The sequence below is a fragment of the Apium graveolens genome, unplaced genomic scaffold, assembly GCF_009905375.1.
Source record: "Apium graveolens cultivar Ventura unplaced genomic scaffold, ASM990537v1 ctg617, whole genome shotgun sequence".
In the NCBI taxonomy this organism is placed as follows: Eukaryota; Viridiplantae; Streptophyta; class Magnoliopsida; order Apiales; family Apiaceae; genus Apium; species Apium graveolens.
The window spans coordinates 153,875-167,338 of record NW_027419250.1 but is presented as its reverse complement, the minus strand read 5'-3'; positions in this window follow the sequence as shown (position 1 = coordinate 167,338).

Here is a 13,464-nt window from a genome sequence, read left to right as displayed (position 1 = left end):
TGACTCGAAAAGCAACAAGTTCATATGGACCGATGAGTGTGAGACTAGTTTTCAAGAATTGAAGAAGAGACTTGTGACATCACCAGTATTGACACTACCATCAGGATTGGGAGGCTATGTGATTTATAGCGATGCTTCGAAGAAGGGACTTGGCTGTGTATTGATGCAACATGGAAATGTGATTGCCTACGCTTCAAGACAATTAAAGCCTCATGAGGTGAATTATCCGACACATGACTTAGAGCTTGCAGCCGTCATTTTTGCATTGAAGATATGGAGACACTATTTGTATGGTGATAAGTGTGAGATCTTTACTGACCACAAGAGTTTGAAGTACATATTCACGCAGAAGGAGCTTAATATGAGGCAAAGACGATGGATTGAATTATTGAAAGACTATGATGTGAGCATTCAGTATCATCCCGGTAAGGCTAATAAGGTTGCAGATGCTTTAAGCAGGAAAGATTTTGGAAATTTGGCCGCTTTGGTGACGCAACAACAACCTCTTCAACGTGAGATTGAGAAATTTGGTTTGGATTTTTATCATCAGAATACAGTTGGTATGGTAGCAAGTTTGCATGTCGAGCCTAGTCTTATCACTAGGATTAAGGCAGCTCAGGATGGAGATGGAGAATTATGGTCTTTTGTCCAGAATATTGATCCTGAAAAGCAACCAGGATTTCATTTTGATGATCATAGCATTCTATGGATGTATAATCGTCTATGTGTGCCTGCTAACAAGGAACTCAGGGAGGAATTGATGGAAGAGGCCCATAGATCACCATTTTCTATTCATCCAGGTGAGACAAAGATGTATCGAGATTTAAAGGAACACTTTTGGTGGAGTGGCATGAAACGAGATATTGCCGATTTTGTTTCGAAGTGTTTGACTTGTCAACAGGTGAAGATTGAGCACCAGAGGCCAAGTGGCTTATTACAACCATTGGAGTTACCTACTTGGAAGTGGGAGAATATTTGCATGGATTTTGTCATAGGACTGCCTAAGACTTTTAAGAAACATGATGCGATATGGGTGATTGTAGACAGACTCATTAAATCTGCTCACTTTTGGCAATCCGTGAGAATATGAACTTGGAGAGCTTAGCGCTATTATACAGGAATGAGATTGTTAGACTACACGGGATTCCAATTTCGATCGTGTCCGACAGAGATCCCAGATTCACTTCAAGATTTTGGAAAGGATTTCAAAAGGCATGGGGCACCAAGTTGAACTATAGCACAGCTTTTCATCCACAGTCGGATGGGCAGTCAGAGAGGACAATTCAGACCTTGGAGGACATGTTGCGAGCATGTGCATTAGAGTGGTATGGAAATTGGGATGACTATTTGCCTTTGGTTGAATTTGCTTATAATAACAGTTGGCAGAGCAGCATTGGTATGGCTCCTTTTGAGGCACTATATGGGCGCAAGTGTAGAACACCTATTTGTTGGAATGAAGTAGGAGAAAAGCTTTTAGAAGGTCCCGATCTAGTCCAAGTCACTACAGATATGGTAGCAGTTGCTCGAGAAAGACTTGAACAAGCTCGATCTAGGTAGAAGAGTTATGCTGATAAGGGTAGGCGAGAATATGAATTTAAAGTAGGAGACAAGGTCTTCCTTAAGGTATCTCCTCAGAGAGGCATTCAGCGATTTGGTCAGAAGGGTAAGCTAAGTCCGAGGTATATAGGACCTTTTGAGATTCTTGAGAGGGTTGGAGCTGTGGCATATAGAGTTGCTTTACCGCCACAATTTTCACGGGTGCACAATGTGTTTCATGCATCGGTTATGAGGAAGTATGTATATTATCCTAATCATGTTGTTCAGTATCCCTTAGATGCATTTGCGTGAAGATTTGTCTTGTGAATAAGAAGCTGAAGCTATATTGGCGAGGGAGGAGAGAGTGTTGTGCAAGACCACTATCCCTTTTGTTAAAGTTTATGGAAAATCTCAATGTTCGGGAAGCTACTTGGGAAACCGAGGATTCAGTTCGTGCAAGATATCCGACCTCTTCGAATCAGGTACTTCACGAGAATTTCGAGGACGAAATTATTTTAAGGAGGGAAGAATATAATACCCATATTTTATTGGTACATTGTTGGTGCAATAACTTAGTAAATATTTATTAATTGATTTTAGAATTCCAAATTATGGATAATGTTTTATGTAGATAATAGGCTGTTAAAAAATTTGAATTTGTAAGCTATCTTTTAGTTGTTTAAAATTTGAATATGAGTCAACCGGGTGATAGTTAATAGTTTGTTGAGCTACTTATATATAAACAGAGGTCACCCTGTTAGTGCTTTCACACAAAAAAAAAATTCATCTTAGAGCGATAGCTAACAAAATGGAAAAATAGTTATATTATATAACTTATGAGTGAGATAGAAGAGTTGGTGCATAAGAAAGGAAGCTTTGGATCTACATGTGCAAGAAGGTCAGAGAAGAGCTAACTGGAGTGTCACTGTAAAATATTGGGTTATTAAAGATTAAGAGAAGGAGAAATAGATTGTTGGGTATTAAAGATCAAAAGGAGGAGGAAAGATAGCTAGGTCGGCCAAAATTTTCAGAGAGTGTACATCTTGAGGAGGTTTATTTAAAATTTAATTATGTAATTTAAGATGATTACTATTTATATTGTATACTAATATTAATCATTTTATTTTCAGGTTTATAATTATTTGTACACATTTTTTACATATTAAATCAGGCTCTAAATTCAGGTAAGGTTTATCAAATTATTATATTATTGTTTATGGGTTTATATATTGTGTTAGGTTATTGTTTAATGCATGTTTAATGATTTAATTGATTAATTGTATTTGTACTGGCTACAAGATGTTAATTAGTAGTATTTTAATTAGTCATGTTCCTGTTGTTTTTGTTTTTAATTTTTATGTCATTAAGTTGGTTAAAGAAATTATATGATTCTCAGGTTTTTTTTACATTTTATTAAGTGATGATATGGTACGTTTTAATATTTTTAGTGTCTGGCTAGTTTTGGTTAATTATTATTTACTAGTTATGTGTGTGAGTTGTTCACAATATTATCATGTTATATTATGCTAGTTTGTTAATATGTAAAAATATTTGTAAAATAAAATCTATTTTTACAAGATTTAGTTTATTGAGATTTATTAAAATTGACAAAATATGTATTTGTAGGACTAATGATATGCATAGTATTTTATTTACAAGAGATATGTAGTCAAAATATTTGTGTTAAATAAGTTAAGCAATTAACAGTTGGTTGTTTGTTATCTAAATTATAAATTGTTTACATTTGTTAATCTTATTATATTTTCCTCATAACATATTTGTTACTTTTTTTTACCAATATGTTATTAATTAATATTTAAATTTGTAAGTACTGTTGTAGTACTAACGGTGAGAGGTGGATTTGATAAATATTGTCGGTATGTGTCGGTATGTGTGATAGACAGAGAGCATGCTATATTTATTTTTATCATTTTATTAAATTGTTTTTACAATTTAATGTGTTATATTAATGTATAATTTAAGTTTGTCTACTTTATAAAGTCATATATTTAAAGTTTTCTACATTACTTTTATAAATTAATAAAATATCTTTATATTTTGTAAACCAGCTTGTATATTATTCAGATTATTTGTTAGTTATATGTTTATACTACTCTAGCATGAGATGGTGATAATCAGTATTAGTTGTGGTAGCTGTATAAAATATTATAATTTTGTTAGCTTACTTTTTAGTGGGTTTTAGAGTTTGGCGTTTATAAATTATATTTGTGTTGATATTATAGATTGGTTTGGAGGTTGATTTGGAGTTAAGTAGTGATTTAATAATTTAGACTCAGGTACGAGTATCTTTCATTCTCTCTCCATTTAAAATATTTTTCTTCCCTCTACTTATTGTCCCATCATATTTATCTTATCAAATTTTATTTTGTTAAGTGTATATGTACACTTGTTAATTTTTGCTCAGCCATCTTTGATCCATGTTGTGCTTAACCACTTTTGATCTATGTTTCCTATCAGTATACTTGATTTGTCACATGCAACTTTTATTTTCAATATATTGGAAACACTTTGTAACCATTTATTACGGGCTCTTAAACTTATCTGTGTGGGTAAATCACAGACGAGGCACATGGAGTTTTTGCAGTCTTTGGTGCTCTCGGCACTAACTCGTATCAGTGCTGTGGAGTATACGAGCATGTCTCTGGGGTATGAGGCATGATAAGATCATGATCATTTGTTTGTTTGGGAAATGTTTTATACATTTCATTTTATCCTTCTTATGGATAACCGGAGAAGGAACGGTTTGCACTGTGCTTTGCTTAGTGTTTACTAGCGAGCAGAGGTTTTATAAGATACCCTTATTAGTACCCACCTTACTTGTTCTCATCCATTTCTTTTGATTTTGTTTGGATTAGTTGGTTCCTTGCTTCTAAATAAGTACTGTCATATTACTCATCTTCTTGGCTAATTATTAAAATCAATATATATTTTGCTTTACCTTTTAATGATATATTCGTACTGGGCATTTGGCTCACTCGTATTATTTCTTCCACAGGTAGTCGGGGGTAAAGCGGGGGTATGATGAGTGTTTGCCCAGATTTTAGCTTATTATCTAGTTGAAATAAAGTCAAGGACATGTTTTATTCCATATTATTTTGGATCTTGTTAGAGAACTTTATTTTGAAGATTTGAACTTTTATTAGTTTAATAAATTATGTTTAGCTTGTTTTGCTTTCATTAATAATAAGACTTAGCTTGTGTAGCATCTACTTGTTTAAGTGGGATGTTACACTAGAGGTTAGTTAAATTATTAATTTAAGCACGCAGCTCAAGCATACACACCTATACCCTTTAGATTTGTGTGATATACAAACATTTTATTTTATTTGACATTCGATAAAAATCATATATAAACTCAATATTTTTTGACATTTGTTCACTGATTTGATGACTGGCTGACTGCAGTGGAAAATGATGATGCTGATGTGGCTTCTTCTCAGAAGAGAAGAAAGAATACTCACCAATGTGGCAGTAGCAGCAAAAGAGTAGCCCTAGAACTCCTACTCATAATAAATTAGGTAATCTTTCCCAATCCCCTGCACTTAATCATGATTCAAATCATGGTCACAATAGGATTTATTCGCCTTCTAATATTCACTTATTCACAAGTTTGCTAAACAGTGGTCATAACCAAACAGATGTTCAATCAGTTTCCGGTGAAAACACAAGAAGATCCTTTTGATAGATTATTCAAATCTCATGTGTGTTTATGTGTAATTTCAGTTTTTGTAATTTCCACATTTATTTTCATTTAATTTGTTTTTTTGATAAAAAGCTTTGTATTTTTTTTTCTTCTTACTTTTTAAATCACATCTATTATAACAGTTCTTGTAAAAGTAAAAATTATTTTTATACTTGTGCATGCAGTATGAAGAAATGAGAGAATCTTGCAAGCACTACTTGAAAAACAAGTACAATGATTTAATGAGACAAGCAGATGAGCGAGTCTCGATGATATGTATGTAGAAAGATGTGAAAATGGCTCGTATGAGAGTAAAATATCTTTTCTTCAAGTAATGTTGGCTTCTAAGAATGAGTTGATAAACAACCAAAACACACAGTTGGACCACAGCAGAAGGAGAAACCTAGAGCTGAGCAGTCCAAATCTCAAGCAAAGTTTGGAAAGAAAGGCCAGGAGTGCAGAAGAAGTGCTGTGGAATATGAGTCCGGTAGGCCAGGCCCCTTGCTTGAAGAGGATGATGATATGGACAATGAGGCTATGTCTCTGTCTTCTGTTGGTGGGTCATGAGAGGAGGTTAAAGTGTGTGGGCTAGTTATGATTAGGTGTGATATTTGGACTCTTTTGAGCCCAAGTAGGTTTAATAAATAACTAGTAGAATATCTATGTGTAATTCCAGTCCAATTATAATAGACATTAATTAGATTTTTGTTAAATATAAATGTAACGGTTTGGAATCATCTTAAATTTAGGTTATTAATTTTTGGGTTATTATTTAAGTTATGTTTTAAATAAGATGTGTTTTGTTTTATCTGTACCAAGACTAGGTCAGCTGGGAGGTAAGCAGTAATTAGGAGTATTTGAATAAGTCTGGAGTGATGGGAGATAATGTGGGAGTGTGATCCTATTTACTAGCCCATCACAACATCTCCAAGGTAAAATATAAAGTTAGCTAAAATTTTATTGAACCTGTAAGCATTTTTTACTCCAGTGGCATTAGTTATAACCATTAGCTATATTCATAGTATTATTTTTTTATTAATTTAAAGATATAAATAAAAAAGTTTAATTATTTCTTTGTTTTGAAAAGGAGTTTAATTAATTATATTTTATATTAGTGGAATAAAATAATATATTTACTAAAAAGATAGTTATTATAATATTATAACATTTTTATATTTATATCATTATTTTAAAAGTAAATATTATAAAATAAAAATGAGTAATTATTATGACATTACTTAAATATAAAATAAATATATGACTAGAACATATATTAATATATTAGAATTTTTATAAATTTAGTTAACAATAGATTATTTGTCACACTTAATATTACATAACATTTTTTATTAAAAAAATACATCTATACATCTATACATATAATAACTATGAAGATATTAACATCATTTTCATTTTATAATATTATAAACATGTTATAAAAATTATAAATATAAAATTTAGGCTAGATTAAGGATTAATATAGGAGTAGATGAGGTGGAGTATTATAGATGATGGGTGAACAATCAACAAATGTGGGGTGCTTGTTTTTAGTTATTTAAAATTATACCTAACAGATGTTCCCGTTGGAGTGTTCCATACCCATTGGAGTGTTCCATTTTTTACCTATTATGTATAATAGGGTGACACGTAGATATTATAGATGCTCTTAGCTCTGTTAGTTAGTTCTATCAGTTCTATATATTTTGTAGGCTTAGCATGAAAAAACTTTGCACGTATTAATTATATTTTCTCTCACTTTCAATATATTAACAAAATGAGCACTTGCTCACAGCTGTCTGATATTTATATATTTATATAGTTTCAGAACTAATTTTCAACATGGTATCCTAGCTATGTTCCATTAACTCATGTCACTGTTGGTTGGAACCACAATGTTGCTGTATAAATGTGTTTTAACTGTTAGTTATATGATTAAATACTGAGAAAGTTATACTACTTTGATTGCAGAAAAATAAAGAAACTTGGTACTGTTGGGATTACATTCTGAAAAGGAAAGATTACATAATAAAGACTACAGCTAACTGAGATCCTAAAGAACAGGAGTACAAACAGGAGTACGTGACCATGATAATCTCCAGCTTATTGAACTAGACTCCTAAAACACTGCAACTACCTGAGACCAGTCTGCTGCACTATCAAAACTACAGACACGTAGATTTATTCAAGGACCAAAACAAAATAGACAAACCAAATAAGTTTAGATTAAAAATAATTCCAACATACTCCCCCTTAATCTAAACATCCTCGAGATTTTTAACTCCCAACAAGTTCCTCATCTTTTCGAACTTTGTTGTTGCCAGTGCTTTAGTAAGAATATATGCGCGCTGTTCACTGGTGTTAATATGTTTTATAATAATCAGACCCTGCTCAATACAGTCTCTAATAAAATGATACCTCAAGTCGATATGTTTACTTCTCCCATGGAAAACCGGATTGCGTGCTAAATCGATTGTCGACCTGTTATCAATATACAATATGACTGGTCCTGGTTTGACATACATAACACAGCTGAGAACATGCTAAAGCCAGATAGCTTGACACGCAGCAGCTGTTGCTGCCATAAACTCTGCTTTGCATGAAGACAGGGCTACACACCGTTGTTTCTGAGATACCCAGGTAATCAAGTTCTCGTCAAGATAAAAGGCCATTCCTCCAGTGCTCTTCCTATCACATGTGCTACCTGCTAGATCGCTTTCCGAGAATCCAGATAAAATGTAGTTTCCTTGTCCATGTTTGTAGACCAAACCGTAGTGTAGGGTTCCTTTCACGTATGACATATCCTTTTTACGGCATTTAGATGAAGTTCAGTAGGCCTTTCCATATAGCGGCTTACTATGCCCACAGCGTAAGCAATATCAGGACGCGTGTGTACCAGGTATCTCAACCCACCAACCATGCTTTTATAGAGAGTAGTTACTACAGGTTTTCCCTAATGATCGGCATGGAGAGTCAGCTTGTGCTCCATTGGAAATCTGGCAGAATTGCAGTCTGCCAGACCTGCTTGTCCAAGACTTTCTGAGCATATGATGACTAACACACCTCAATGTATCATGTGTGTTATGTTACTTCCAAACCCAGATAGTAAGTCATTCTTCCAAGATCAGACATGTCAAATTCACGATTCATCTCCCCCTTGAATTTGGCAATGGCTGATAAACTAGTACCTGTGACAAGCAGATCATCAACATAAACGCCTATAATTAAACTTTCTGTACCATCTCTCTTAGTATAAACAGCATACTCATAGGGGCATTTTGTAAAACCAAGTTTTAGTAAGTGCTGATTAAGACGAGAATACCAGGCCCTCGGGGCTTGACGAAGGCCATACAAAGCTTTTAGTAACTTATAAACTTTGTGTTCTTGACCCTTTTTAACATAGCCCTTTGGTTGAGAGACGTACACTTCCTCTTGAATGAATCCATTGAGAAACGCAAATTTGACGCCTAGGTGATGAACCTCCCAATCATTTTTAGATGCTAGAGCCAAAAGTAAACGCACGGTTTCCAACCTCGTTACTGGAGCAAATACTTCTTCGTAGTCTATACCATGACGTTGTACATATCCTTTTGCAACTAGACGGGCCTTGTGTTTTGTTACTTCTCCATGTTGATCCTTCGTCAACTTAAAAATTCATTTTAAGTCGATTGCTTTATGACCCTTAGGCAAAGTCACCAGTTCCCAAGTGTGGTTTTTCTCTATTTGCTCGATTTCTTTGTTCATTGCAGCTGTCCAGACCTCATATTTGACTGCTTGCTCGAAACAGACAGGCTCATCGATGCCCATAAGCAATAACTCATCTGCGAGTTCAATCTCAGTCGTGTTATTATAAATGTCTGCAAGAGATCGAAAATACCTGGGCTGTTCACTGTTGTCACCAGAAATGCTGAAGTTTTCCATGTCTGCATTTCCAGTTTGAACACTACTCTGTGTGTGAGTTTGTGGTGTAGACGAACCAGATTGGGACGGGCTTGACATTAAGGCTGTAGACTCAGACTGTGTTGATGATACTGGCGTGTTTGGAGATGCTGGTGTGGCTGGTATATGATCATCTCGTGCAGCTGTAAACACTTCGTCCAAATAAAATTGTCCAGGAGTACCAGACTCAAGGTTGTTTTATGTTCCCCATTGCCAACCTTTAGCTTTATCGAAAGTTACATCCCTACTAACGTGTATGCTTCCAGAAATAGGGTCGTATAATCTATACGCTTTTGTCCCTGGTTCTCGGCCAAAATGCACAACTAATTTACTTCTGTCATCTAACTTTTTCGTGTGTGCAGCTGGTATATTCATGTATGTAGTACAACCAAAGATTTTCAGAGAGTGAACACTTGGTTTCCGGCCATACCAAGCTTTATGGGGACTGATATTTGACATTATTCGAGTGGGCATTTTATTCAGAATGTAGACAGCATGTTGAACAGCTTCCCCCCAGTACTTTGATGGAACGTTTCTCTCCTTTAACAGACTCCTTGCCATGGCAACTACAGTACGGTTGCGGCGCTCTACGACACCATTTTGTTGAGGTGTGTAGGGTGCCGTATAATGTCTTGTTGTGCCATGTTCCTCACAAAAGGATTGAAATTCTTTGGAGCAAAATTCACCACCCCGATCCGTCCTCAAAGTCTGAATTTTATGATTTTTACCATTCTCGACTAACAATTTAAATTTTTTAAAAACGGGCAAGGCTTCATCTTTGGTTTTAAGCATATATACCCACATCATGCGTGTATGATCATCTACCAACAACATAAAATAACGATTTCCAGCTGGTGTATGAGGAGTTATTGGTCCACAGAGGTCTAAATGTATCAGTTCTAAACTATTATGAGCAAAGTAATTTGTCTGAGATGGGAAAGGCTTACGGTTTTGTTTTGTCAAGAGACAGCCATTGCACAATTCTTTCGGTTGATTGATGTAAGGCATTCCACGAGCCATGTTCTTTGTTGACATTAGATGCATAGCTTTGAAGTTTACATGCCCGAGACGCTGGTGCCACAACCATGCATGTTCCTCGCCTTTTGACAACAAGCACCGTTCTTGTGTATCTTCAATTTGAATTTTATAAAGTCGGTTACTTGACCTCTTGACTTGAATAAGCAGTCTTCCACAGCTATCGTAGACTCATAAGCTTTCTCCATTCATCACGACTCTATTTCCCTCCTCGGATAGTTGTCCTAAGCTGATTATATTGCTTCGAAGTGTGGGAATAAAATACACTCCATTTAGGATTCTGGTGTCTCCATTTTTACAAACAATTCTGATCGACCCCTTTCCCTTTTACTGTTCTGTCCAGTTTTTCAAATTTATCTCGACGCCCTGTCATGTGGTTACTCGCTCCATTATCGAGGTACCACGTATTTTCTTCAATTCCTTTGGCACTACTTACACCGTTGCCCTCAGTAAAAAGAATTAAATCATCTGCATTACTATCACATGTAACCATCAACAATGCAGGCTCATCGTCATTCACTTGTGTCAGATTCATTTCACCTTTCTGCTGTCTAAATCTTCTTGGCCTTTGACACTCGGCTGCGAAATGGCCATAGCCACCACAGTTAAAGCATTTAACCTGGCTTCTGTCACGAACAATGCGGTTGTCTTTAGTACGATAATCTCATCCACTAGACGTGCCCACTTTACCAGATTTCTTCAACCATTCTTCTCTTGTAAGAAGCAGTTTCCCGTCACCATTATCCCTTTTATGCCACTATTCTTCAGTCAGCAAAAGTTGTTGTCCCTCGTTGTACTCAGTTGGTCCCTGCAAGCATTCTTCGTGTGCTTTTAGAGACCCGATGACTTTTTCTACAGTCATGACTTCCAAGTTTCCAAATTGCTCGATTGCAGAGGCAATCTGCAGAAACTTGGTTGGGACAGCACGTAACAGTTTCTTTACCACATATTCTTCTGTGATTTTCTCCCCCAGTGACCTGATCTTTGTAACCAAGCCATTTAATTTCATACAGAAGTCGTCCAGCTGTTCCGAGTCCTTCATTTTTAGTGACTCAAACTCTGATTTAAGAGTTTGCGCCTTCGCCTTCTTGACTTTATCTGCACCCAGGCACAGTGTTTTGATTGCCCCCCACGCCTCCTTGGACGTCTTTCTCTCAGCAATTGTCAGCAACATATCATCTGGTAGTCCTTGGTAAATAACGGCCAAAGCACGCTTGTCTATCTTGTCCTCTACATAACCTTTAGGATCCTTTGGCTCTATTACATCCCACACCCCATGTGCCTGCATAAACACCTTCATTTTCATGGCCCAAGTAGTATAGTTGGTCTTTGTAAGCATTGGATAACTCAGCCCAAAAGAACCCTCCTTGTTCTTGCTTAACTCCATCTGAGTGTCAACTCGAGTGTGTCTCCCAGGTGTGTGTTTGAAGCTCTGATACCAGATGTTAGTTATATGATTAAATACTGAGAAAGTTATACTACTTTGATTGCAGAAAAATAAAGAAACTTGGTACTGTTGGGATTACATTCTGGAAAGGAAAGATTACATAATAAAGACTACAGCTAACTGAGATCCTAAAGAACAGGAGTACAAACAGGAGTACGTGACCATGATAATCTCCAGCTTATTGAACTAGACTCCTAAAACACTGCAACTACCTGAGACCAAGTCTGCTGCACTATCAAAACTACAGACACGTAGATTTATCCAAGGACCAAAACAAAATAGACAAACCAAATAAGTTTAGATTAAAAATAATTCCAACATTAACTAGCAAGAAGAAAAAAGAAAAATTATAACTATTTTTAGATGATCACCTAGAGCATTAAAGCATAGCTATTTCTAATTATTAGTTTTAAAAATAAATTTTAATGTTAGAACATAAGTCAAGTTAGCCAATTTTTAGTTACTAAACTTAAAGTGTACAATTTACATACATTAACCTATTTGATGCACAATATGTAGCAGCAAATGAGTTGATAAACAACAAAAACACAAAATTTTACAAAAGTAGGAGGAATAGTATATTAGAATTGTCAAAGGAGGTATCAAACTACAAATCTCAGTCCTAGGATTGGAAAGAAAAGGTCTCAAGGGCAAACAAAAAATGTGTGCAAAGCCGGGGTGAGAATGCCAATCCAACCAACTTTTCTGCTGTTCTAATGGTTGGTTGTGCTTTTCTATGTATTTAAAAGAACATGTGTAACACAAATATTAAAATTGATATAGCTAGCTATTTTGTAATACTATTAAATAATTATTATTTCTAAAGAACTTGTGATCCATTTTCCTATGCATAGTTTAATTAAAATTAAAAAATTTCAAATAAAAATTACTTAATTAATTATTTGACATCTATAATAAAATGAAATATATGTTTTTTGTTTATCTTTTATAATAACATATATGATAATAGTTTTTTAATATATTATGATTTAAGAAATCTAGTCCTTAATATATCCTTCCATATTTCATATATGTATCATAAGATCTTTTCTTTATGAATCGAATTACAACTTGAATTATTTTTTATAAATAATTTTAATTGCTTATTTTTTGTTAGGATTGAAAATTGATTAGATGGGTATATTTATGTCTCCAAGTCCCCTCATTCTATCTTAACTGACCAGTGAGCTACTCTCTGAATATAAGTGCTCTTGCTCAAAGTCATGTTAGCACATCTATGGTTATAGTTTTAAAAATACCTCCATGCAATTGAATTGTTGAACATATTTCAAATATTTCCTCGCATAATTAGCATAATGTTATCAATGGATGGTGGGAGTATATGTAAAAGTGCATTAAGTAAGAAAGAATAACATACAAGAATTGATATAGCTACTATGTTAAATAGTAAATCTTGTACAATCATGTAGTTGCTTGAGATAAGTCAAGAATGTCACAAATTATAAAATTAAATGAGAGATGTCATGAGCCTTTTTAATCATGCACCTCATGCTATTCAAGAATATGTTTTAAGTTTTAAAAAATATTTCCCTATAAAGGATAAGAATAGAAAATATTTATGAATCATTTTTGTTATTATGGAAGGCAAACTATAGTATTTTTAACAAGATTTCAAAAAAAATCAACTCAAATATAAAAATCTTTTTGATTGAAATTTATTAATTTCTTTTGTTTTGAAATAGTTCTTATGATAGTCAATTAATTTAGGGTTTCGATCACAAACCAAATGTGACCTAAGTGTTTTTGTATGACTTAGTAAGATAATAATGAATTTAGATTTAAATTG